Genomic DNA, 23,910 nt, shown 5'->3' with positions numbered 1-23,910 from the left:
TAAAATAGAAAAGTACTATGCAGTGAAGGGAGAAGGAATTATCTTGCTCCAAAAAAATGGATTTTTGAACAATGAGCTAATAGTTAATTAATTATAAATTAATAATGATTCATAATACATTAATAATTACAGTAATCTAATCAACCTATTCCTATTCCGTATTTCACTCTTGTCTCAGAACTACTTCCAAATGGCTCTAAGCTTGAAATCCTCATATAGGGTTCCCCTCCCCCCCATTCCTAGCTTAAGTCAAATACTTATTGAGCCAAAATCAAATCTTGGGTACACTGGTGTAAATCCAAAAAAACATAATTCTAGGGAGTGGAACAACTAATTCCTGGTCCCATAAATAGATTGTCTTATATTTCATCAGTGAAGGGAAATATCCTTTTCATCCAATTTACTTGCTAGAGTTGCAAAGTACAGCTGATGCAGCCTAGTAAACCATAGCACATAAAAAAAATGACTGAAGTATTCTGGTGTCTTGGCAAGCTCTCCACTCTCACTGAGCCATCGGATAAGTGAAATATCTTAACATGCACATTCTGAATTCAGAATGGCCTGGGACACATTTTGCTTGACTTATGAACTTGTTTTGTTTGAGGCCATTGAGACTATGTCTACACTGCAGTGTTATTTCGCAATAATGAATGTGATTCCGAAATAACAAAGAGCATGTCTACACTGCAAGCCATTATTTCAAAGTAATGGTGAGCTGGAGCACTTCTTACCCTGACTCCTGTAACCCTCATTTCACAAGTAGTAAGGGAAGTTGAAGGAAGAGTGTTCTTCCTTCGACTTCCTGCTGTGTAGACAGCGCCAAAAGCCAAATTAAGCTATTTCGACTTAAACCACGCAATTGATGTAGCTCCAGTTGTGTAGTTTAATTTGACTTTTGCCCTGCTGTTTAGACATGCCCTTAGAAGGCTTAACATTTACAGTTCTCCAGGAAAGGTGACAACAAAGAATAGATCCTGTACCTTCAAGCTACCAGCTGCTAGTAAATGTGCACCCTCCACATCAAACAACCAGATGCAATCAGAAGGCATTATTAGGAACAGAGCTTCCCTGATATAGCTGTAAATGAAGAAATGGTACCAAATTGAATATTTTGAAACAAACTAGGGTCTGATCATGTAAATCTACTTTTAGGTAAGAGGTGGAGTTGGTGTAATACTCTTATTGCATTTAAAAGGCTTTCTATTGATAGCAGTTGAGTTCAGAAAGTTGCTTAGACCCTGCGGTTAGCAGCCATGTATCATATACTGAGAGTGCCCTGCATATCCTAAGACACTTAAACCAAAGGGGGGTTTAGGATGTTTTCCTGGATTTTACTTGCAAGAACAGTTTTGTGTCTGAGACAAAACAATAAACAAATGTTTATTTTGCAGCATGTCTCCTTCTTAACAAAGGCCTTATAGTTTTCAAAGAAATAACATGCATAAATATTACTGGAGGCAGAATATGCAAATATCATTAAACTTTAAGTGCTTATTAAGTGACTGATATTTTTAATGTATCAGTCCTGAAAATTGTTTCTCTTTAAAAATAAATTGAGAGAACCTATTTTATGATCATGCAGCCCTTTGATAATAATAAATAATCACTGTGTCCATTCTGTTATGGCTAAGTAGCCAGACATTCTACATTACAATATTTTCTACTTAAAGCAACCTTTACATTTCTTCTGATAGGCAAAAAGGAGCTAAGAAAACCAATCAAATAAGTGTTGCTTGTGTTAGCAAAGCTGATGCCATCCTACTGCTGTACTATATTTAAATACAAACTTGAAAACCACTGAAATAAGGGACATATTCTCTTATCCTTAACCACACAGAGTAGTATCTTACTCTCTGAGTACACTCAATGATTAGTGCCCTGTAAATCTGCAGATACCCACAGCTCACTTTTAAGGATATAAATTCTGTATCTAGAATCCTGCAAATCTGTGGCTATCTGCAAGCATCCACATCTGAGATGTGGATGTGGATATCCGCAGATCATTTTTGAAGATGCAGATACACATTTTGTATCCATGCAGGGATCAATGATTTCAATTAGACCACTTTTGGAATAAGCTGGTTTAGGTCTAGTCAAGCTCCCCCTCTTGGCTACTCACCAGACTGCTGTGAGGGGATCCAGCTGTAGAATGTAAGCTTCTAGCATCTGAACAATGTCCAGGCCCCGCTGCTATTTAGGGACCTCTAGATACATCTTTGGGGAGCAGATCTTCTATCTGTCACTCCTCCTGAAAGCTACAACCAACAGGCCTGCTGACCAGGCCCTGGGACCAGCACTGGCACCTCAAACACCCCTTGTAACTTAAACATATCTTCTTGTAGAATTACAGCTCTGTAAGTGTTCTATGACCACAGTTTAACCCTCGAAGGGCCACATGGTAGGTGTAAAGCACAACATTCACAGACACTTTGCATGGGATTTTAACACCATTGCTCTTTATCACATGGTCATTTAAGTTCTGATAGGCAGGGTTCCCCCCACTTCTCTCTGCTTGAGCTGGAGAAGATGGCCAAAAACCACAAGTCAAGCAGATTCTGCCCATTTATAATCTTCCAGGGCCTCTGTCAGGTGATCTCAGACCTAACCATGTGATTTCACTACAGGCAACTTCTCCCCCTGAAAACCAGTTCTCCTGTATGGAAGCCTGTCTACTGTCTGTCTTTGAACAGAGGACCAGCCAGATTAAATGATCCTCTGTCTATTGTTAGTCCTGTATCAGTCCCACTTGGAATTTCAGTCATATGTGGTAAAAGCACAACAGAAGAAAAAGGGCTGCAGCTTCAAAGTGGAGATAGCTTTGAGGAATAGGTGCATCACAATAATCACTCCCCATATTCTTCCTCCAGCCCTAGGATTCTCTTCCTCTTCCCATGAGCTTTATTTGCTTTGATCGTGGCAGTAACCTCCCTGAAGCTAGTGTAAAATGCACAAGTTTTTACTCTTTTTCATCGGATGCATAATACCTCCATCTTGAGGTCTTTCCCAATCTCTTATAACACCCCTGTGGCAAACATAGCAAAGGCTTGCATGAAAAAGTAATGCTGAAAAAGTGTTTATATCATGTGATTTAGCAGCTAGAAATAAGGCGAGCCAGTTCTCCGCCAACCTCCTAGAAATTCTCCCCACACTGGCTTGGGGACACTCTCCAGAAATGCTTACATCCCCACACGCATATCTACCTCCACAGGCCTTTTGTAAATGGAATGCCAAAGGTCCTAGTTCCTTAGAGACCCAGAGTAGCCAGACTCTAGCCATGAGAGAAGCAAGAAGTTGAAAGCAGGACCTACTTTCTGTCATTCTCACTTCTAGGGGTAGCCACCGAGAGAATTGGCACCTAGAAGGGTTCCCATAACATGGTGCCACCACCAATGATTGTCTGGAACAGCTGTGGGATAATGGAGCTCCACAGTCCACAGCCCCCAGCTCTCAGAGCCTGCCCCCTCAAAGACTGTGAGCTTTCTGACAATCTATTCTTCTGTCATTTCCGCCTGCATCCTCGGTCACCAAAACTGCACACATCTTTAGCACCACTTAGCTTTCCGTCACTAATCAGCCATTATTCTGCTTTACATCATCCAAGAACATAGGTAAGACTTAATATCATTTAAGCATGGATTGAAGGTTAAAAATCAATGCAAAGGGCCAAGGTATGTATAGAGAAAAAAAATCAAAAATGGGAAAGGTTGTGCTTAGCTATAAATATAAACAGAAGTTAAAAAGGGCAGGAATTTAAATTTATAAACCTAAATAGGAAATGTGTGATATATAAAATAAAGTTTATATGGGAGGGGGCAGGGTTAAATAGAGAAAAAATATTAAAATAATCTCAATGATACAGTTAAATATAAATAACAATTTTAATTAATACATAAGTAAAATGAAATAAAGGCCCTAACAATGTGACAGTTATCCTGAAAACTTTACATCTATGATGTATTCTACTCCCTCTGCCTTCATCAGTTCTGGTCCGTGCCCCCCAAAAAGCCAAAGCCTATACCGTTATTCATTTCCTAGGACAATGGAGCCCCAGCTTCATTTGGCAATACCACTAATGTCGGCAAGCAGCATGTTCATTTCTGCTGGCATCTATCAGCAAGTAACCACTGAAAAGTTATGCATTTTACCTAGTAACTAGAACTGCAAAGAGAAAAAGGTGTGAAGTTAGTTAAAAGCTGAGCCACTTAAAAAAGGAAATAGAAAAGCAAGAGATCTCTAGTGAATCTCCCAACCAGAACAACTGTAAAGTTTATTATTTAATAGTTACAAGTGCTAGTAAGGAACTGGAACACCAAAAGGCATCTGCACAATGCTTTCATCAGCTTAGCTGTGCCAACATCAACAGCAGCCAACAGGAACCGAGCTAAGTATATTAAATAAACTGGTCACTATTAACCTGTTAAAACTTCATGCATGCCCTACTGAGTCAAGTCTTTCTTCCTTACACCTGGAGAATCATATGGTACCATAGCCTATATTGATTTTAAAACTGGGGAAGTGGGGAATTGGTAATGGGATACAAAGCCCTCTACCTTTAAGTCACTGGTTCGAATCCAATCCAGATCGACAATGACTTTCACTCACTAGTATCCCATAGATAGCTTTTATAAAATTGTTTCTGTTTTTGTGATTTCATTTCCTAGTGGACATGTGTCCACTGTCATGATGAAAACCTAGCTAGCAGCGTCAGCAGAGAGGCCTGGGACTGAATGAGCTATAGAGATTGAAGTACACTTTCAGCCATTTTGACAGTCCTTTTTAGGTCACAGAAAAGGCACAGTGGTGGGGAAAGTTGGTTTCCAGATGCTTGGTCTGCATTTGGGATGAGATTAAACAGAAGACCTCAGTCTCTGATTTTCAGTCTCTTACTTGGTTTTAAAAGTTGTACATTTGAAAGAGTATATTTGACAGGGCTAATTTAAAAGTCAGACTACCTATCAGAGCACATTGTGCGGCTTGTCTACACGGCCCTGAGGAGCAGATGGGGGAGCGGGACATGACTTACAGCATGCACTAAAATGCTGTGCTGCAACTGCCTGTGTACACTGTGCTACTGTGGACTACAAGGCACTGAGTTCATGCTAACAGTCCCATTTGAAACCAAAGCGAGAGAGAAGAGAAATACAGGCAGAGTATTTCTGACAGGGCCTGCTTCACTCTGTAGGTTTGTAATAGTTTTCAGACCTGGTGGAAGATAGGGCAGCTCCATTAGAGTTAATCCACTAGCATAATACTTGTATTTGACCCCTTAGTTTTTCATTGCAATGTCTTCATTATGTTTTGAGTTGTTTTCTATTTCTACCATCTTCCATGTAGTCCAATGGCTCAACAGGGGCTGACATTCTGGAGACTTTCCCCATAGAAAGTCTTTCCTAGATGAAGTAGAATTATGATTGATAGGATGAGTGCTGGCCTTTTCTGAACATCCCAGCATTCAGTGATTAAAGGGTTGAACTCGGGTTACTAAGAAGTGTTGGCAGAGAGCCAGGAGAGCCAACAGGCGAAGGTGCTGACATTTGAATTGGAAGATGTACCTTCCTGCTGTTCTTTTTTGTATGAGTTTTAAGCCAGGAGTTGAAGGAACAAGATGAATTGAACTAGGCAGAACTACCATGCCTCCAAAGAATAGTGGGCATGGAAATGGACTGGACCTTGAAGCATGGATTGTAAGTAGCTAAGGAAATGTCTATTTAGATGTGATCAGGTTATTTTCTTTATTTTGTTGTTTTATTAAACTTCTCTGTGCTAAATCCAGGTCCTCCCTCCCTCCCCCAAACACTGTACTTTAAGCTATAGCCCAGAGATGGAATTTTCTGTGGTTTTAAATTGTTCTTTTCTTAGTTGCTTTAAAACGCCTTACAACTAAGTATGCTTTATCAAGTATATCTTTTTGCTTTGTTTAATAAAATCACCTTTTTAAAGACTATTTGATTCTTGTGAACTGGAAGGTAATAGGAAATCTGTGTATGTGTGCCTAAGACTGAAAGGTCAGCTATCAAAGATTAAAGTTTGTTTTCTCTTTTTCTTCAAGGTCTCTTGTGTTAGAAGAGCTTGGGGTACCAGTCTGGACAAAGTTCCAAGTGCTTCTTCCTGGATTCAAGAAGAAAGAGGTGTTCACTTGGTGGTAGTACCTCCCAAGGCCTGGAAATCTGTGATCTTGGGAAGCTTTTAAGCAGAAGCTTATAGAAGCAAGGTATTTTTAAGGTCTCTTGTGGGCCCCCAGAGTGCCAGAGTAGGGAACAGCCTTGGCAAGGACAGTCATGATTCCTTGTGACTTTTGTTACATTATATAATCCAGGGTAAATACAATCCTTTGTCTTGGATTCCTGACTTTAATCCTCACATTTTAATGTATCCAGGTGAATGGCATCAGATCGTCAAGGGTTTGTGATTTGCCTCTTCTAATTACTAATCTATAATAAGAATATACTAAATCATATTACTAATGATAACAAATAGAATTCTTCCTTTTGCCTTATTTTCCCATATCACATATACCTGGTATACTTAACCATGTTGGTATCTGTATACAGTCAGTATGTAACTAGAGATCATTACACATTAAATATTTCGGGGCTGATTAGCACCATGCTTGAGAGAGCCTGACATGGAATGATCTAGTTGTCCAGGGTGGAAGGTTGCATATACAGTAAAGGCATGTCAATACTGAATCCAAATATGGTGCCTTCTTTTAGAGCAATAGGGTTTTTTCCTTTGGGGCCTATACTGGCACAGGCAACTTCCTCGATGACTTTTGGTTTTCTTTGGCAGACAGGGTTTTATTATTTTTGCATAATTTCTCCTCCACGTGGTACAGTTCCTGACTGCTTTAAAAAGTATTTGGCAGTCTTTTTCTCATCCCCACTTCGGCTGTTTCTGGAACTACTAATGCAGTGATGTATTTCCGTTGGGTGACATTTACTGGCATATTGCCCGGCTTAACAGGAACAGTGAGTGAGCCACAAAGATTTTCTGTGGATAAACTTCCTGATAGTGTGTATGGTTTCTGCTTTCATGTCCTGTACCCACTGTGATAATTGTACCAGAATGATGATGATATAAACTCTCCGCAAAGGTACAACAGCTCTGCTGCCTGGATCTAATAGCCCCACGTTGGGATGAGCCCAAAGTGAAAGATTTAGAACTAACTCTGATCTTTCCCCAAGTTCAGGAGAAGTTTGAATATGCAGTTTTGGTTCAGGTGCACCACATCTGTAAAACCATGGCCCCATTAGGAAGTGACTGCAACAAGTCCCCTAAGAGATGTTTACTAGGTTTATTTAAAGTTAGAAAGATGACAGCTGGAATATTATGCTTGTTTCCTGCAATGACTCTTGATATTTTCATATCAAGCCTTCTCAGATTTACAGATTAAGAGATTACTTTTTGACAGTCGAAAGTGCAAACACAATTTATAATTTTTTGGCTGGAGAAAGGAGAAGATGGTTAGAATCTCTGTTCTGTCACTTACTGCATCGCCAGTAACAAAGATGCTGAACTTGGTACATAAGTGGCAGTTTATATGATAGTGAGGATATGCAGAGCAGAATATGTTGGATTTGCATTGTGCTTTGAAAGTGCCAAGTTTCATGCTTACTTTTATTCTGTTGGAATGCAGATGTTGCTGTTCTCTACTTGGGACATATTGCTGTGCAGACAGACTGCTGTATACTGTCCCTATAGTATTAACATTAAAAATGGGCTTTCAAGTTGGAGAGCACAGGACTGTCATTCATGAACTTGGGTTGCCTTGTCACATGTATATAAAATGGAAATCACAATACTTAGCATGGAATTGTTATGCAGCTTAATTTATTAGTATCTGTAAAGCATTTTGAGATCCTGGAATGAAAAGCAAATTTTTGATGTTTGGACAGTGGAGAAACCACTTTCATTTAGAAACACTCAGGCAACATCTGAAGTGAACAAAGCCCAGTTCAGCAAAGCACATGCTTAACTTTAAGCTTAAAATTTCCAGCAGTGATTTAAAAGCTTTGCTGAATTGGGGCCAAAACTACCATTTTTACAGTCCATTTAAAGAGTATTACTGAAGAGAGTTTATACCGACTGCTATCTAGGATGTGAGTTCCAGAGAAATCAACCAGATGGGAGGTTGTTGTTAAAAAGACAGTTCAGTTAGAGTTTACCTTTTGTACACACCAACAGATTTATTCTTGCAGATGAACATGAAACTTATATACACTGTACTTTTTTTCTGGGGATATGTTATAGATTGCATTTTAGTGCAAATACATGTAAACTCTGAAGCCTGACCATAAGTTGTTGTAAAGCCACAGATAATCATTTTTTATTCTTATTACACTGCTTTTCTGATTTTATAAAATACATTAAATTTAGCCATTATTAGTACATATAGTCCAGCCTGGAGTAATCATAATAGAAATCATAGTAGAAGTAGACCACATCCTAAGAATATAAGAACAGCCATACTGGGTCAGACCAATGGTCCATCCAGCCCAGTAATCTGTCTGCCAACAGTGGCCAATTCCGGATGCCCCAAAGGGAGGGAACACCTGAGGTAATCCTCACATGATCCCTCCCCTGTCACCCATCTCCAGAGAAACAGGGTACGTCTAGACTACAGGCTTCTGTCGACAGAAGTTTTGTCGACAGATACTGTCGACAAAACTTCTGTCAACAAAGAGCGTCTAGACTACATTGAGTTCTGTCGACAAAGCAAGCTGCTTTGTCGACATGGTAGTGTAGACGCAAAGGACAGTTTACATGCAATAACACCTTCTGTCGACAGAAACTCTGTCGACAGAAGGCGTTATGCCTCGTAAAATGAGGTTTACCAGCGTTGACAAAACTGCTGAGTTCTGTCGACGTTATGTCAAAAGAACTCAGCGGTAGTGTGGACGCAGGTATAGTTTTGTCGACAAAAGTCCACTTTTGTCGACAAAACCCTGTAGTCTAGACACACCCACAGAGGCTAGGGACACCATTCCTACCCATCCTGGCTAGTAGCCATTGATGAACTTAACCTCCATGAGTTTATCTAGCTCTTTTTTGATCCCTGTTAAAGTCCTAGCCTTCACCGCATCTTCTGGCAAGAAGTTCCAGAGATTGACTATGCATTGAGTGAAGAAAAACTTCCTTGTGTTTGTTTTAAATCTGCTGTCTATTATTTTGATTTGGTGACCCCTAGTTCTTCTATTGTGGGAATACGTAAATAACTTTTCCTTATTCGCTTTTTCTGCACCAGTCATGATTTTATAGACCTCTATCATATCCCCCCTTAGTCTCCTCTTTTCTAAGCTGAAAAGTCCAAGTCTTTTTTATCTCTCTTCATATGAGACCCTTTCCAAACCCCTAATCATTTTGGTAAACTCACCATAATTTCAAATATAGCAGACTCAGGGTATGTCTACACTGCAACACTATTTCACAATAACTAGCCCTATTCCAAAATAACTTAGTCCACTTCTACACAGCAAGCAGTTATTTTGAAATAGTGTCAAAATTTTGTCAAGCTGGAGGACTTCTTACTCCGACTTCTGTAACCCTCATTGGACGAGGAATAAGAGAAGTTGGAGAAAGTGCTCTGTTTCAAAATAAGTGCGGTTTAGATGCTGTTTTCAAAAGAAGCTTTTTCGAAATAAGATACACAATTGGCGTAGCTCAATTTGCGTAGCTTATTTTGAGTTAAGACCTGCACCATCAGTCTCACTAAGGCCTTGTCTGCACTTCAGTGGGCTGTTGACCTTAGCTGCACAACCTCAGCTATGTGAATAATGTAGCTGAAGTTGATGTACTTAGATCTGCTTACCAGAGTGATAAATCGACAGCCAACACTCTCCAGATTACACTGCTTACTCTTCTAATTTTCTTCTAATCTTCTGGAGTACCAGATTTGATGGAAGAGCATTGGGCAGTTGATTTATCGTGTCTATACTAGACACGATAAATCAACCCCCACTGGATTGATCACTGCTTGTCAATCCAGCAAGTATTGAAGACATGCTCTAAGAGCTGAACTGAACATCCTCCACTTCAGCTTAGCATTACCTTGCAGGTCTGAGCATGTTATATTTGAGTCGTGGCCTATTTTTATCCTTTGCTAAATTGTAAGTACTAATATTTACCCCAGTTTAAATATCCATTTTGACCACACATATCAGGGGCCTTGTAAGGATCTGAAATTGTATTTCATATTTCTGACTTAAAAGGGTAGCATTTCAGTAAGTTAGTTGGGCTCTAGTGACTCATTTCTTTGAAACAGTCTTTTGCTCTATGTTGTTATATCAATGATGAGAAAAATTGTCCTCTTATGATCAGAAATTCTTTACAAAGGACCTGATATTACAGCCCCTCTGAACACTTCTCTTCAGTGACTACCAGATCAAGCTCCCTGTCAAGAAATTCTGTGTATTTGTCATGGCATTCAGTTTATTAAAAAGAGATATGAGCAAATTACTGAGGGGGGCGAGAGGGAAAAGTGAGTTAGAAGAAAATCAATTGCTTTTAATTGTGCTAAGAACTGCCCAGGACACAGCAATTAGAGATATTCTCTGAAGATCTCACAATTGAAAAGCACATAAAATAAGACAAGATGCCTTAGGCATACCAGAGAAGAGAGCTTAGATTTCTGTTTTTTTACTGCAACGTGGGGTATTATGAACATTCAGCGGAGGCTAGTATTTATGGCTTTGTAGTAGTCCTTATGGAGTATTTAGGAGATCATTGAATTTTTGGAACATGATTGTGAGCTCATTCACATGTGGGGAAACACAGAGATGGAAATAGGATAAAAGATCAGTAAAGTATACAGGGTGGCTTACTGGCAAAACATAGGAGGGAGATAAGACTGGACAGAAGGTAAAAATTGAATATAGATGTGTCTGGCTTGAGATGCACAGGACCTTGAAGATGAAGACAAGATATTTAAATTTAACACAATAAGCAAGTGGACGTGTGATCAGAACAACTACTGAAGTGCCCATAGCGGTGCCACTGGTTTGGAGGTATATATTGTCACTGAATCTGAAATAGTTGTGAGTGAGGATAAAGTCACAGAGCTCAGCCACCAGTTGTGCCATCATCATGGCCCCACAATATGCCGACATTTTTATGTCTGACCTGGAACAATGCTTCCTCAGCTCTCGTCCACTAACACCCCTTCTCTACCTACGCTACATTGATGACATCTTCACCATCTAGACCCATTTGAAGGAGACTCTGGAAGAATTCCACCACGATTTCAACAGCTTCCATCCCCTATCGATCTCAGCCTGGACCAGTCTACACAAGAGATCCACTTCCTGGACACCACGGTGCAAATAAGTGACCCTATACCGAAAACCTACTGACCGCTATGCCTATTTTCATGCCTCCAGCTTCCATCCCAGACACACCACATGATCCATTGTCTACAGCCAAGCACTAAGGTACAATGACATTTGCTCCAACACCTCAGACAAAGATCAACACCTACAAGCATTCTTGAAATTATGATACCCACACGAGTAAGTGAGGAAACAGATTAACAGAGCCAGACATGTACCCAGAAGGCTCCTGCTACAAGACAAGCCCAAGAAAGAAACCAACAGAACACTACTGGCCATCACCTACAGTGTTCAGCTAAAACCTCTCCAATACATCATCAGTGATCTACAATCCATCTTGAACAATGATCCCTCACTTTCACAGGCCTTGGGAGGCAGGCCAGTCCTTGCCCACAGACAACCCACCAACCTGAAGCAAATTCTCACCAGCAACTATACTCCGCACCATAGTAACTCTAACTCAGGAACCAATCCTTGCAACAAATCTCGGTGCCAACTCTGCCCACATATCTACACCAGCAACACCATCACAGGACCTAACCAGATCAGCCACACTGATCATCACTGATTCATTCACCTGCACATCTACCAATGTAATATACGCCATCTGTGCCAGCAATGCCCCTCTGCTATATACATTGGCCAAACTGGACAGTCCCTACATAAAAGAATAAATGGACCCAAATCAGATATTAGGAATGGCAATATACAAAAACCTGTAGGAGAACACTTCAGTCTCCTTGGACACACAGTAGCAGATTTAATGGTAGCCATCCTGCAGCAAAAAAACTTCAAGACTAGACTTCAGAGAGAAACTGCTGAGCTCCAGTTCATCTGCAAATTTGACACCATCAGCCTAGGATTAAACAAATACTGTGAATGGCTAGCCAACTACAAAAGCAGTTTTTCCTCTCTTGGTGTTCACACCTCCAGATCAGCTGCTAGAAGTGGGCCTCACCCTTCCTGACTGAATTAACCTTATTCTTTCTAGCCTTGTTCTGGCTTGCATATTTATACTTGCCTCTGGAAATTTCCATTATATGCATCTGACAAAGTGGGTCTTTGCCCACGAAAGCTTATGCTCCAATACATCTGTTAGTCTGTAACGTGCTACCGGACTCCTTGTCGCTTTTGCAGAATGAGGCTGTTATTCAGTGAATACTACTGCTCATATATTCCCGGACTCTCATGCATTTTATTTGTCTGTATTGTACAGAACTTTCCCTATAAAAATACAATGGTGGCTGGAACTGAAAGTACAGAGTTGTGCAAAATATACTGAAAAAACAAGGCTGAATGTTTGAGGATAGGAATAAACCTTTGCTTTGGATTCAGTTCAAGTTATGGGAAAGAATTCAGGTCACTTATTATTTTATCCAAACTAGTTTTCCATCTCTAACTAGCTGCTGGCTTTGCTAGCCCAGATGAAGAGAAGACAGTGCAGAGATGTCTTCTGTGGCAACTTTGGCTCTTGCTGCCATTCCTGCTTCAACATAGTCTTCTGCCACTTGACGTACCTACCTCTGCTTTTTTTCGGGACTCTCAAATGCAAACACTCCTTTAGCAATAGATGAGCTGTTCAATTGGATGAGTCAAAATCTGCTTTTTTAAACACTTGTTATGGTAAGATACTGATTATCAAGATCATGACCCAACATGGTCAATTTTGGACAAATCTAGACAAAGACATGATCTCTGCCTTAAAGCATTACAATACAAGTACCTCTTCCTACAATCGCTTGCGGGATCTTAACTTTACCCGCCCAAGTCTTCCCATGAGAGAACACAATAAGAATAGAATTCCATCCTATGCCACAACATGGGTGTTATAACTAAGCAGAGCTTTAGAATTGATGGAACCTCTCTAGTCTGGCACCCTCAGGACCTGATTGGTGCTGAACCAGCAAACTTGCCGAACCACGGAAGGTAACTATAGGCTAGCAGCATTACAAACACTTCCTCTGCTTATTGGGCTCTTAGAAGACATTTAGGGGTAAATGAGAGCTAAATAACAGCCCAGAACACTGAGAGCCAGGACTGATGGTTACAAACAAACTTTATGGGACTGTGGGAAACTTTGACACTCCTATGACAAGGGGACATCCAGCTAACTAAAATCATGTCGGATCACGGATGTTGACAGATCGGAGAGTGCTGGACTAGAGAGGTTCAACCTCTGCAGCTGATGGTCTTTAGAACTTGCTCAATTTACTTAAATTCTACATTGTCTTAGTAAGTTATATCCCTTTATCATTAATAATGGAAATGTGTATGAAAGAATGTTCACCCCACACTATCTGTGAAGTTAATATTGGCAAGAGAGGTCAATTAACCATAGATTATACCTGGAGGTGAGCTGGGATGCATCCCAGATGGGTAGGAAGATGACCTCAGCAGGCATTGTTTCTCTAAAACTAGGCCTCTGGCAATAGAGAATGTGTTTTGCAGTCACATTCCTTGACCCTTGTCATATGAGAGGTGAGTAAGAGCCTGTAATAGGCAGTGTAGAAAGTAGTCTGGGAAGGAGTAGTAAGGGCTAGGAGAATAAAGACCTAAATTATTGGGTAAAGGGCCCATGACTTAGTAGAGGGGTGGGGAACCTTTTTTGGGTTGGGGGCCTCTGACCCACAGAAAAATCAGTCGGGGATGAACACAACTGAGAACTTAAAAAAAAACCCCTCACTGAGGTGGCCCCCAACTGAAAAGGAGAAGGACTCTGACATTCCCCTCCCAGAGCCTAGGGAAGCCCAGCCTAGTAGCTTTTTGTATGCTCCAGCCCCGCAGGGGAGCTGGAGCACCAGCACAGGTTCCCCAATACTGGTGGGAAGCCCTGGAGCCTTCGGGGGCCAGATCCAGGCAAGCTGGAGGCTGCATCTGGCACCTGGGCCTGAGGTTCCCTACTCCTGGCTTAGTATCTGGTGTGGAGGGTGGGCCCATGTTACCCTGCAAGCCAGAAAGGGGGGCAAAGGAGGGAACTTCAATGTGGCTTGGCCAGAAGGCTGAGCTTGACCAGTAACACTTTCTTCTTCACAGGAGTGTGAGAGGCCACGGTGCTAGTGAGCAGGGTAGGATAAGTCCATCCCCTAGACAGTCTGCTAGGAGAGCAGTAAGAGTGCATGCCCTGTCCCACTGAGACTTCTATTGCCTCATATACATGCATGTCTCTTCTGAGTCCTGCACAAAAGAAGCCTATCTGGAAGGAAAAGGCATTAGATTAAAAATGCTGATACGGCCCAAAAAAGTACCAGAATAGACTCTTTTGAATGGAGTCATGTGAATCATTTTAAGCATTGTGCTAAAGGGAAGTTTCCATGTGAAGGACTGGTTATTATTTATAGTATTGTATATTACAGCTGGGGTTGCCAACAGTCTATTACAAGGAATGTCCTTCATTTTTTTTGCAGTTGCTGTACAACAAAATTGGGAGTTGCTGAGTGTTGTAAAAAATACCACTGTCAATGTGAGTACTGCTCATTATTAATAATATTGGGATGAGGTTGGGGTGCTAGTAAAACAGGCTCTTGTTTTTCAAATAGAATGTTGGCAACCCTAACAACTCGTGTTCCAAAACAGTGCTTTGTAGCTTACTGGTGGTCCGCAGAGAGATAGGTGGTCACACGGAGCTGGCCTCCTTGTTTTCTGCTGCTAAATTGCATTGGTAGACTGCTTTATACTTGTCTAATATTTTTTCCATGCCAGCTAGTGTTGTGGTTGCCATGGGGATGGGATGTGCTCTCAAATGGGAGGGAAGGTGGCTTACGCAACTGTCTTATAGACTCTTCTTCTCCATTCATAATGTATTAAGATGTGGGCTGCACTGTGGAAGTCGCTCAGTGTATCCCATATATCGTTGTCATACCAGACAGCCTAATGGGTTCTTCCAGCCAACACTGATGATTCTACATTGGGGTGGGCAAGATACGTTTTCTGGGCTGGATCTGGCCTGCAGACTCCCCTGCCAGGACCCTCAGGCATGCACCAGTCACTGTTTTAAGCACAGGCTGCTTGGTGTGCCTGTCTACTCTAAGATTTCCCTGACCCCAGCCCAATTCTCATCTCCTATTGGCTGGAAACAACTGCCCAAGGAACTGACCCCAGTCAATTTTCAGTTCCTGTTGGCCGGAAACAACAGCCAATAGGAACTGAGAGATTGGCCTCGGGGACATGGGTGGGGGCAGTGCAAGCCTCTCCCCACTCCCCAAGCTGAGCGCCACGTGGAAGGAACAGCCTGCATTCTCAAGCCATCTGGGACTGCAGCAGGCAGGGAGCCCAGCCTGCCTTGGGGATGCTGCAGGGCTGCTGGCCAGGAGACACTTAGGTAAGCACCTCCCACCCAGACCCTGCCTCTGGCACCCCTGCCCCTCCCACAGGTCACCATCCTAACTCTCTGCTCCCCCTACCCCAGGTCACAATCCCTCCCAGATGCTGTACCGCTCCTACATCCTTCCCCCTAGGCCAGAATCCTCTCCTGCACCCATATTCCTTCCCTGATCTTACACCCCAATAACCTGACCCAGGTCACAATCCCCTTCTTCACCCAAACTCCCTCTCAGACCTCACACTGTCTCCAGCACTCCAGTCCCTTATCCCATGCAACCTTCTCTACCCAACCTCCATTCAAGATCCCCCACACCCTCCAGAGGAAAGTGCGGCACTTTTCTTGGAGTGGCCCCCCACCAAAAAGTATTGCCCACCCCTATTCTACACATTAAAAACACACTAATATTTTCCTTTTCTAATGTCCCATATAGGATTCCAATAGGACCCAGGAGTAGAGGATAAATTGGGCTATGTGAGAATTTACCTTCCACCATTCGTATGTCTGGTGTTTTGGGAGAGGATAATAAGGATAATTTCAGCAAGATATAGCTTAAGGCGGTCCAGAGTATGTAATGGACCCTACAAGCACAAACACATGAACCTATGCAAAGTGCTACTGGAATCTGTGGGCCTCTCCACACACACAGGGGACCCTACCTCAAGGGCTGGGATCAATCTTCATCCTTCAGGTTTGATCCTGCTTGATTTTCCTGAGTAAGTATGTCCCTGGTTAAGCATAGACCTATTGGATCCAAATTCTTCCACAACACCTTGGGTTGACACTTACGTTGTGCTTTATGATTTTAACCACATGCCTTTAATTTTGCATTAACACAGGCTTTTTTGCTTTTGAGAGAAAAAGAGCCAGATAAAAAACAAGATTGAATAGAGAAAGGCTACGTCTACACTGGCCCCTTTTCCGGAAGGGGCATGTAAATTTCACCAGTCGTAGTAGGGAAATGCGCGGGGGATTTAAATATCCCCCGCGGCATTTAAATAAAAATGTAGGAATAAGAGCCTCCGGAAAAGGGCGCTTTTTCCGGAGGATCGGGGCCAGTGTAGACGCTCTTTTCCGGCTTTTTTAAAAGCCGGAAAAAAGCGGCGGGCATTTTTATTTAAATGCCGCGGGGGATATTTAAATCCCCCGCGCATTTCCCTACTACGACTGGTGAAATTTACATGCCCCTTCCGGAAAAGGGGCCAGTGTAGACGTAGCCAAAGAGTCAGACTTGTGGTAGAAGCTTTGCAGTTGGAAACTGTTGTGCAGAATGGCTGCTCCTTTCACCTGGTCTCCAAAGAGTCTCCCCACTTACACCTTAATGACTATGTTCTGATATGGGTGTCTATGATGTATAAAAATACTTTATGCAGAGAAATGCAGAACTTATTAGCACTGCATTTAATTAGGAGGGAGAGGAAGAGGACTCAAATTGATTTATGCCTTTGTGGCTTCTTGTAAACTTAGGGCTTCAGTAGCTGAAGGATTCAGTCAGTGTGTTTCTCACTCTGCAGTTTGAACTAATGCAAGCTCTACATTTATGCAAATCAAAGTGAGGAACAACCTATTTAGGTTTGGGCTGTTCTCCATGTTATTCTGGATATTTTCTTCTGTATTATATCCCCCCGTCCTCCGTTCTAGTACATACATAGGTATATTTTACAGTACCCAAAATAGGCAGTTTTCTAATTTAGGGAAGAAGTGGAGAAAGCTAATGGAACGTACCTGTTTATATGAAATGTGTAGCACCATGAATTCTCTAATTTGTTTCTGGTCTGTGTGAAGTCAGTTTAATAAAGAACAGACGGGAGGTTCAATTAAGGTGTAGCTCTTACTGGACAAAGCCAGTTCAAGCATAGCTATTTTACTGCTTCCATCCCCCACCGGGGTCAGAAGTTTCAGAAGAGCCCAGTACCAGCCACTGAGGACAAATTTGCAGAGTGCTGAGTCCTTCTGACAAATTTGGCCATAGATATTATGATGGGGCTCCTAGATGCTCAGCATTTTTTAAGTCTGACCTTGAAGGAACAAGAATTGCTCTGCAACCTACTCCATCCAATGCTTCACAGTTGGATAGAGGGGAGCAATAGGAAATGAGTTTTCAAATTATGGGGACATGGCAGGCCCACCATTGGAGGAGAAAAGGGGGAAGATGCCCAGGGGCTCGGTGATTCAAAGGGGCTCGGGGCTTCGGCCACTACCACTGCTGCAACCGCAGCAGAGGCAGTCAGAGCCCTGAGCCCTTTAAATCATTGCCGAGAGCTGTGCAGCATGCTCCGGCCAGTGCTAAGGGCTGAGGGATGCACCACAATCTGGGCAGTGCTGAGGGATGGCTGCAGCCACCCCAGGCCCTGTGCTTTTGGGAGTCCTGCAATGGCTGCCCCACCCCTCCTATGGACAGGAGGGATCCAGAAGATTATGGGGGCCTCGTGCAGGGTGACAGCAAAGGTTGACTCCCTCATACTCGCCACATGGGTGGTAGGAGCCGGACTGGCCCAGCAGCCTGCTTCTCCCTTCTGTGCCACCCTCCCAGCCTGCTGTGCCCCACTTCTTCACAGTGGCAGTAAGAGGAATACCCTGGGACCAGGGTGCTCTGCTTCCCACTGCCATGGAGAAGTGGGGTGCAGCGGGTTCAGAGAGGGCAGTGCATTAGGGTGGCATATAGTGTTAGGACTATAACAGAGTTTACAGAGTTTAGAGTTTAAAGAGAAGCTAGATAATTTCATGGAGGTTAGGTCCATAAAAGGCTATTAGCCAGAGGATAGAAATGGTGTCCCTGGCCTCTATTTGTCAGAGGCTGGAGAGGGATGGCAGGAGACAAATCACTTGATCATTGTCTTCTGTCCACCCTCTCTGGGGCACCTGGTGCTGGCCCAGACAAGCTACTGGGCTAGATGGACCTTTGGTCTGACCCAGTACGGCCGTTCTTATGACACCCCGGAATACCCTAGGTTGTGTTGCTTGAGGGAGGGGGCAAGGCAGTGGGGTGAGAGCAGAGGCGGGGCTTAGGGTTTGGATGGAGTAGGGGCCGGGCCTGAATGGGGCGAATTTTTTTACCACATACCTACGCTAGCCCACAGAATCAGATGAATTCCCAAGGTTGCTTAAACTATCAGCAGCACAGAAGGTGGGAATTAGGCATTTAAACACCTTTAAGGACCTGGGTTCTCAGTCTGCATGTAATAGTTTGTTTTGCACCCCAAACTTTCCACTAGCCTTTTAATCTTTCCCTCATGTTGTAGTAAAGGAAAGGCAGAACCTCCATCATCTGGAAATCAGGCGTTCTACCAGCAGCTCCAGATAGGGTCTCTATCTGACTCTGGCACTGTTTTGCTATATGATGTTGGCCAAGTCTCTTAATTCTTTCCACACCTTAATGTCTTGTCTGTAAAGCGTAGGATAATGCCATATCTACTTATGGAAACTTGATTTATGGATGTCCACAGCCCCTTATGAGCATAGGAATTAGCATGCCAGATTGTAATCAATGTATAACATACAGGAGTCCTGTTGAAAGAATGGTATTTAGTCAGTGGCTCCATTAACCAAATATCATTTTACAAACTGTTCAATACCCATCCCATGGAATGGATCTATAGTAGCTGTAGTGGGTATTATAATATAGACCAGACCTCATCTAGTACTCCAATAGTTAGGCATGACAGAATTTGACTTTTTAAATAATTTTGACAGTTAATATTTCTTTAAAAGCATTTTTTATTTCTATTAATTTGTATTTTCACAGTTGTGTAAAACTATAGGGGAGAGTTGGATGACTTCTATAGCTACTGAATATTCAAAAAGCTTTATAAATTAATATGACAGACTGTCAAATTATATGTCAAAATATTCGAGTTAAAACAAATCATACCAGTTTTATACTGTGCATTTACTAGTCCATTTGTAGCAAGCCTAATTCAAAGATCTAGATCACAGGATTTTCTCTAAATTCTCAGGCAGCATTTTTCTTATTTCACCTGTCTGTAAATTTCTATTAATAGAAATATTTGTCAGTTTGTGTATGTTGAAATTGATGTTTACTGACATTTACTAATTTAATTCTTGCAGGCCTACTCATAATGACTATCAGATACTTCAGAGAAAGATGTAGGCAACCTTGTAGTTGACAACATGAAATAGCTAAATGTAGAAGACTCTCCATCCTGACTTCAACAGGTTGTGATTGATTTATAGCCTGAAGATTTATATTTCCAATGTTCTTTCAGATAGTTAGCTGGAATGCACCATGGAAGTGTAAGCTACTGTTATTGTCAATATTGTCAAACTGACTTATTGTGGGGGTGTCCAGCTACAGAAATGGCAGTGCACAGTGGGGTGCAGCTGGAAGAGCTTATTTCGAAATAAGCGTGCAGTATAGCATGCAGTGTAGATGTACCCTAAGGTGCCACAGGACTCCTTGTTGTTTTTGTAGATATAAAGTAACACAGCTACCCCCTGAGACTTCTTTTGCAATGTCTAACTCATGATACACTTTTGAAGTGACAATTTACATGTCCTACAAATGTAGACCACCGCCAGGCATCTTGACTTTAGAGTTCAAGTAAATAAGTAACAAACATTGAGTTGTCCCATCCATAGGATGAATCAGGGCAGCCGCTCCAGGACCTGTGCTTTTGAACCAGGGCAGCTGCCCCAACATATGGACAGGAGGTACCTGGGAGATTACAGGTCTGGCATGAGGTGACAGCAAGGGTCACGCCCCATACTCACCATGCAGGCTCCAGGAGCCAAAGCAGCCCATCTGCATGCTTCACACCACCCTGCTACCATCCCAGTCCACTGCACTCAGCAGGAAGCAGAGCACCCCGGCCCCAGGCCAACCCGCTTTCCACCACCGCAGAGAAGTGGGGCGCAGCGGGCTCAGAAAGGACAGGGTGGAGCAGGCTGCCAGGCCACTCTGGCTCCCACTACCGATCTGCTGCTGCTGCTGTGCCAGACCCCCTTAAATCTCTCAGCCCTCATTGCTCCAGGGAGGGTGCTGGGGGCAGAGTGGGGACAGGGAAGGGGCAGGACTTGGGGAAAGAGGAGGTGAGGTAGGATGGGGCCTGTAGCAGGGGTGGGTGTTTCCCCAGACTCTATGCCTGGGGCATTGGGGGTGGTTAACCCAGTCCCTACACTCCCCTTGGGATGGCCCTGTCTATGTAAGTTTGGAACAAAGTCCTGTTTCTTGTTAGTGTCTGTACTGATAACTGCTGGAAACAGAACTCTGTGTCCACAGCAGTATGGCCATTTAACTGTTCAAAACAGAGTCAGGACACCGGTAGGCAATCTGCAGCCCAGGGGCAGCAAGCAGCCCATTGGGGTTCTACGTGTCACCTGTGAGACATGTTTAATTTACTGTTGCCCACACAGGGGTGCCAGACTCTGCTGGTTTCTAGTCACATAGATTTTTACTTACTGGTATTGCTGACGTGACACACAGGTAAAGCAAGGGCATGTGAAGTGAAGTGCATGCTGATTGCCCATAACATTGAATGTATGAGCCCTGCACGCTCTCTGCATCCAAAGCGCTGCTGCAGTTTACTCAGCACACCCAGCAAATTCTAGGTACGCAAGCACAAAATTAATAAAACTATCCTATCCCAGGAGACCATCTTGGTTATGAAAAACTTGCAACCCACTGAGATGAAGGAGGGCCACTCACTAGGCTAGAAAAAAAATGAGTGGTCCTGTCTGTGGCACCTTAGAGACTAACCAGCTCATGAGCTTTCGAGGGCAAAACCCGCTGCATCTGATTATTTGGGGTAGAAATAAAAGAAACAGCATAAGGAGTAACTGCAGTTATTATAGGACCCATGTTAATTAGGCTAATTCAGTGGGTGGGATGTGTGCCATGCACAGCTTTTGATGTGGAAATGCTGATGTTAAAGGCAGGAGAAATTGGCTTTGTAATGCGCCAACTAGTTAATGTCTTTGTTTAGGCTCATGGTAAGGGTGTCAAATCTGTAGATAAATTCCAGTTCTGCAGACTCTCTCTGTAATAGGTTAGTGAAATTCCTTTGTAGAAGAATGGTTTTGATTTCTACTCTTTCTGGATGTATAAAGACAGCCTCAAATTATTTCAAAGAAGACCTTTTTTTCTGCCTGCTTGGACATTTGAAATAGGAGTCTCCAGTCCTCCATTCCCTTGCTGTTGGACTACCCGAATGCTGACACCTAAACAGCAGATTTTCCCCACAACTGAATAGGGGAGGGATAGATCACTCTGTTTATATGGCCCCATCCTCTGTAATTCCCTCGTAGCTCACACAAGTTAGCTACATTCTCCTCACAGTACCTTTTCTACAGATAATGAAGATGGGCACAGCGTTCTAGAAGCAGAGTCAGGAAATGAATCCACCCCATGCCAGTTGCAGTCCAGTGACCTAGCCACATGACTGTCCTTCCTTCCTTTCATCTTCTGAGGAAAGCTAGTTTTCCCCGCAGAGGAGGATGTGGTGGTGGACAGCATTGCCCCTTTCTCTAGCAAACAAACACAGATGCAGACATGAGGCCACACCACAAACCTGGTGGATTTCCAGTGAAATGTACCATTTCTGTCCCCAAGTATATTTCTCCCCCGCTGCACCAGAGTTGTTCACCACCTTGGCAGTGCTGTGCATAATATATAACGGAGCTTGGGCTGTCATCTCTCTTTCTGGTCCAATTTGGCAAGGACAGATGAGACACATTTCATTGGACCCACGGCCATTCTGCATAGCCTCCTATCCAGACTGTGAAAAGAGACCCTCACAAGAAATGGGAAGGACAGATGGGGCTGCTGAGGCAGGTGAGCCCTATTTCATGGAAAACAGGCTGGACCAACTTCTCTTGGTGAGAGAGACAAGCTTTTAAGCCACACAGGACTCTTCTTTTGGTTTGGGAAAGGTACTGAAAGTGTCACAGTTGCCTGAAAGATCTTTCAGATCATATAGTATAAGCAGTTACCATGTATTCTTCTAAGGGACCACTCAAGGTGAGATTTGCCCCTTTAGTCATAGGACAAAACAGGAGGGCTGGTGAGTTACAGATTACTATAATAAGCCATAAATCCAATGTCTAGCAGAGTTATTAATTTAAGCTCCCAGGCTCATCTTTGAAAGTGTTGTGCAGGTTTCCTTGGAGGAGGTTAGGTCAGATATCGTATGATGGCTATTACCTCACCCACCTTTTCTCTCTAATATTCTGGGTCCAACAGCTATAACATTACTCCATCCCAAGTATATTTTTCACTGAGTTCAGGCTTTTCCCTGGACCCTTCTGTCATCTGACAATTCAGCTTAAATGGGAGGAAAAAAAGCTCTGCTGTGTAGACATAGCCATAGAGTCAGTCAGTCATAGAATTGAAGGCCAGAAGAGACCATCAGATTACATGGTCTGATTTATGTATATTACAGTTCATCAATGCCACCCACCAACTGCAAATTAATCCAACAACCAAAATTAGACCATAGTATACAGACTGTGGGAGACTAAACTATTAGGGAGAGTATAGGAGAGACTGCGGTGCACGAATGCCTGCAGCCTCTGCAATGTCAGGGAAATCATTACGTGTAATAATCCCAGATAATCTTTTCAGTCCTTCCCCAAAGTCAGTCAATGGAAGAGAGGGAAGAAAATTAATATCTCCTGTCTCTCAGGCTGTATTCAAGCCACTAGGCCACACCCATTAACTTCAACAACAGAATAAGGACAGTTGGAATTGACAAATCAAAAGACAAAACTAAAAAATTATGATTAATTTCAAGTTACATATTTTTGGGAGGGACCAGGGAAATATTCTGTAACTCTCCCCTTTAAAAAAAAAAAGTTTGTCTTTGCAATGTAAGAATGCAATGAGGAAGATGTATATAGAGCAGGGTCTCAAACTCCTGGCCCATTGGCCACTCCAAACCTCATTGATAGTGCAATCTGGCCTGTGACTCCTGGCAGCTGGCGGCTGTTCGTCACTGGCCCCCAAAGTCTCATCTTTTCCCTCCATCGCCTTACCTTCTCCATGCCATGGCACCCTCTTCCCCAAGAGCATGAGGTGGAACTTGGGGGCCAGTAACGGACAAGTCCCCCATCCGGATTGTGCAGTCGCTCCAGCCAGGACTGGTCTGTGAGCTGGGAGTTTAAGACCCCCGATCTAGAGCAGCACAATAACAAACTATTGTTAAAATAGCAGTACGTGTGTGGTGGAACCTCATGGCAAAACCCTTGTCTTTTTTGTACATCGCAAGAGCATAATTATATCTCACTTATGATCAGGGCTTGACAAACGGTGGC

The 23,910-nt window shown here is 42.9% G+C and overlaps 1 long non-coding RNA gene across 1 annotated transcript; it reads left to right on the top strand.

Moving 5' to 3' along the window:
• The first annotated feature begins 6,052 nt into the window (after window positions 1–6,052).
• Window positions 6,053–20,577, top strand: LOC149523850 (uncharacterized). Its single transcript, XR_016350392.1, has 4 exons — window positions 6,053–6,211; window positions 14,729–14,784; window positions 16,076–16,358; window positions 19,711–20,577. It is a non-coding gene; the product is annotated as an uncharacterized LOC149523850 (long non-coding RNA).
• Window positions 20,578–23,910: the final 3,333 nt, after the last annotated feature.

The sequence above is a fragment of the Pelodiscus sinensis genome, chromosome 10 (assembly GCF_052426305.1).
Source record: "Pelodiscus sinensis isolate ZL-2025 chromosome 10, ASM5242630v1, whole genome shotgun sequence".
In the NCBI taxonomy this organism is placed as follows: domain Eukaryota; kingdom Metazoa; phylum Chordata; order Testudines; family Trionychidae; genus Pelodiscus; species Pelodiscus sinensis.
The sequence above is the reverse complement of the archived record's forward strand: the minus strand, read 5'-3'. Positions and strand labels throughout refer to the sequence as shown.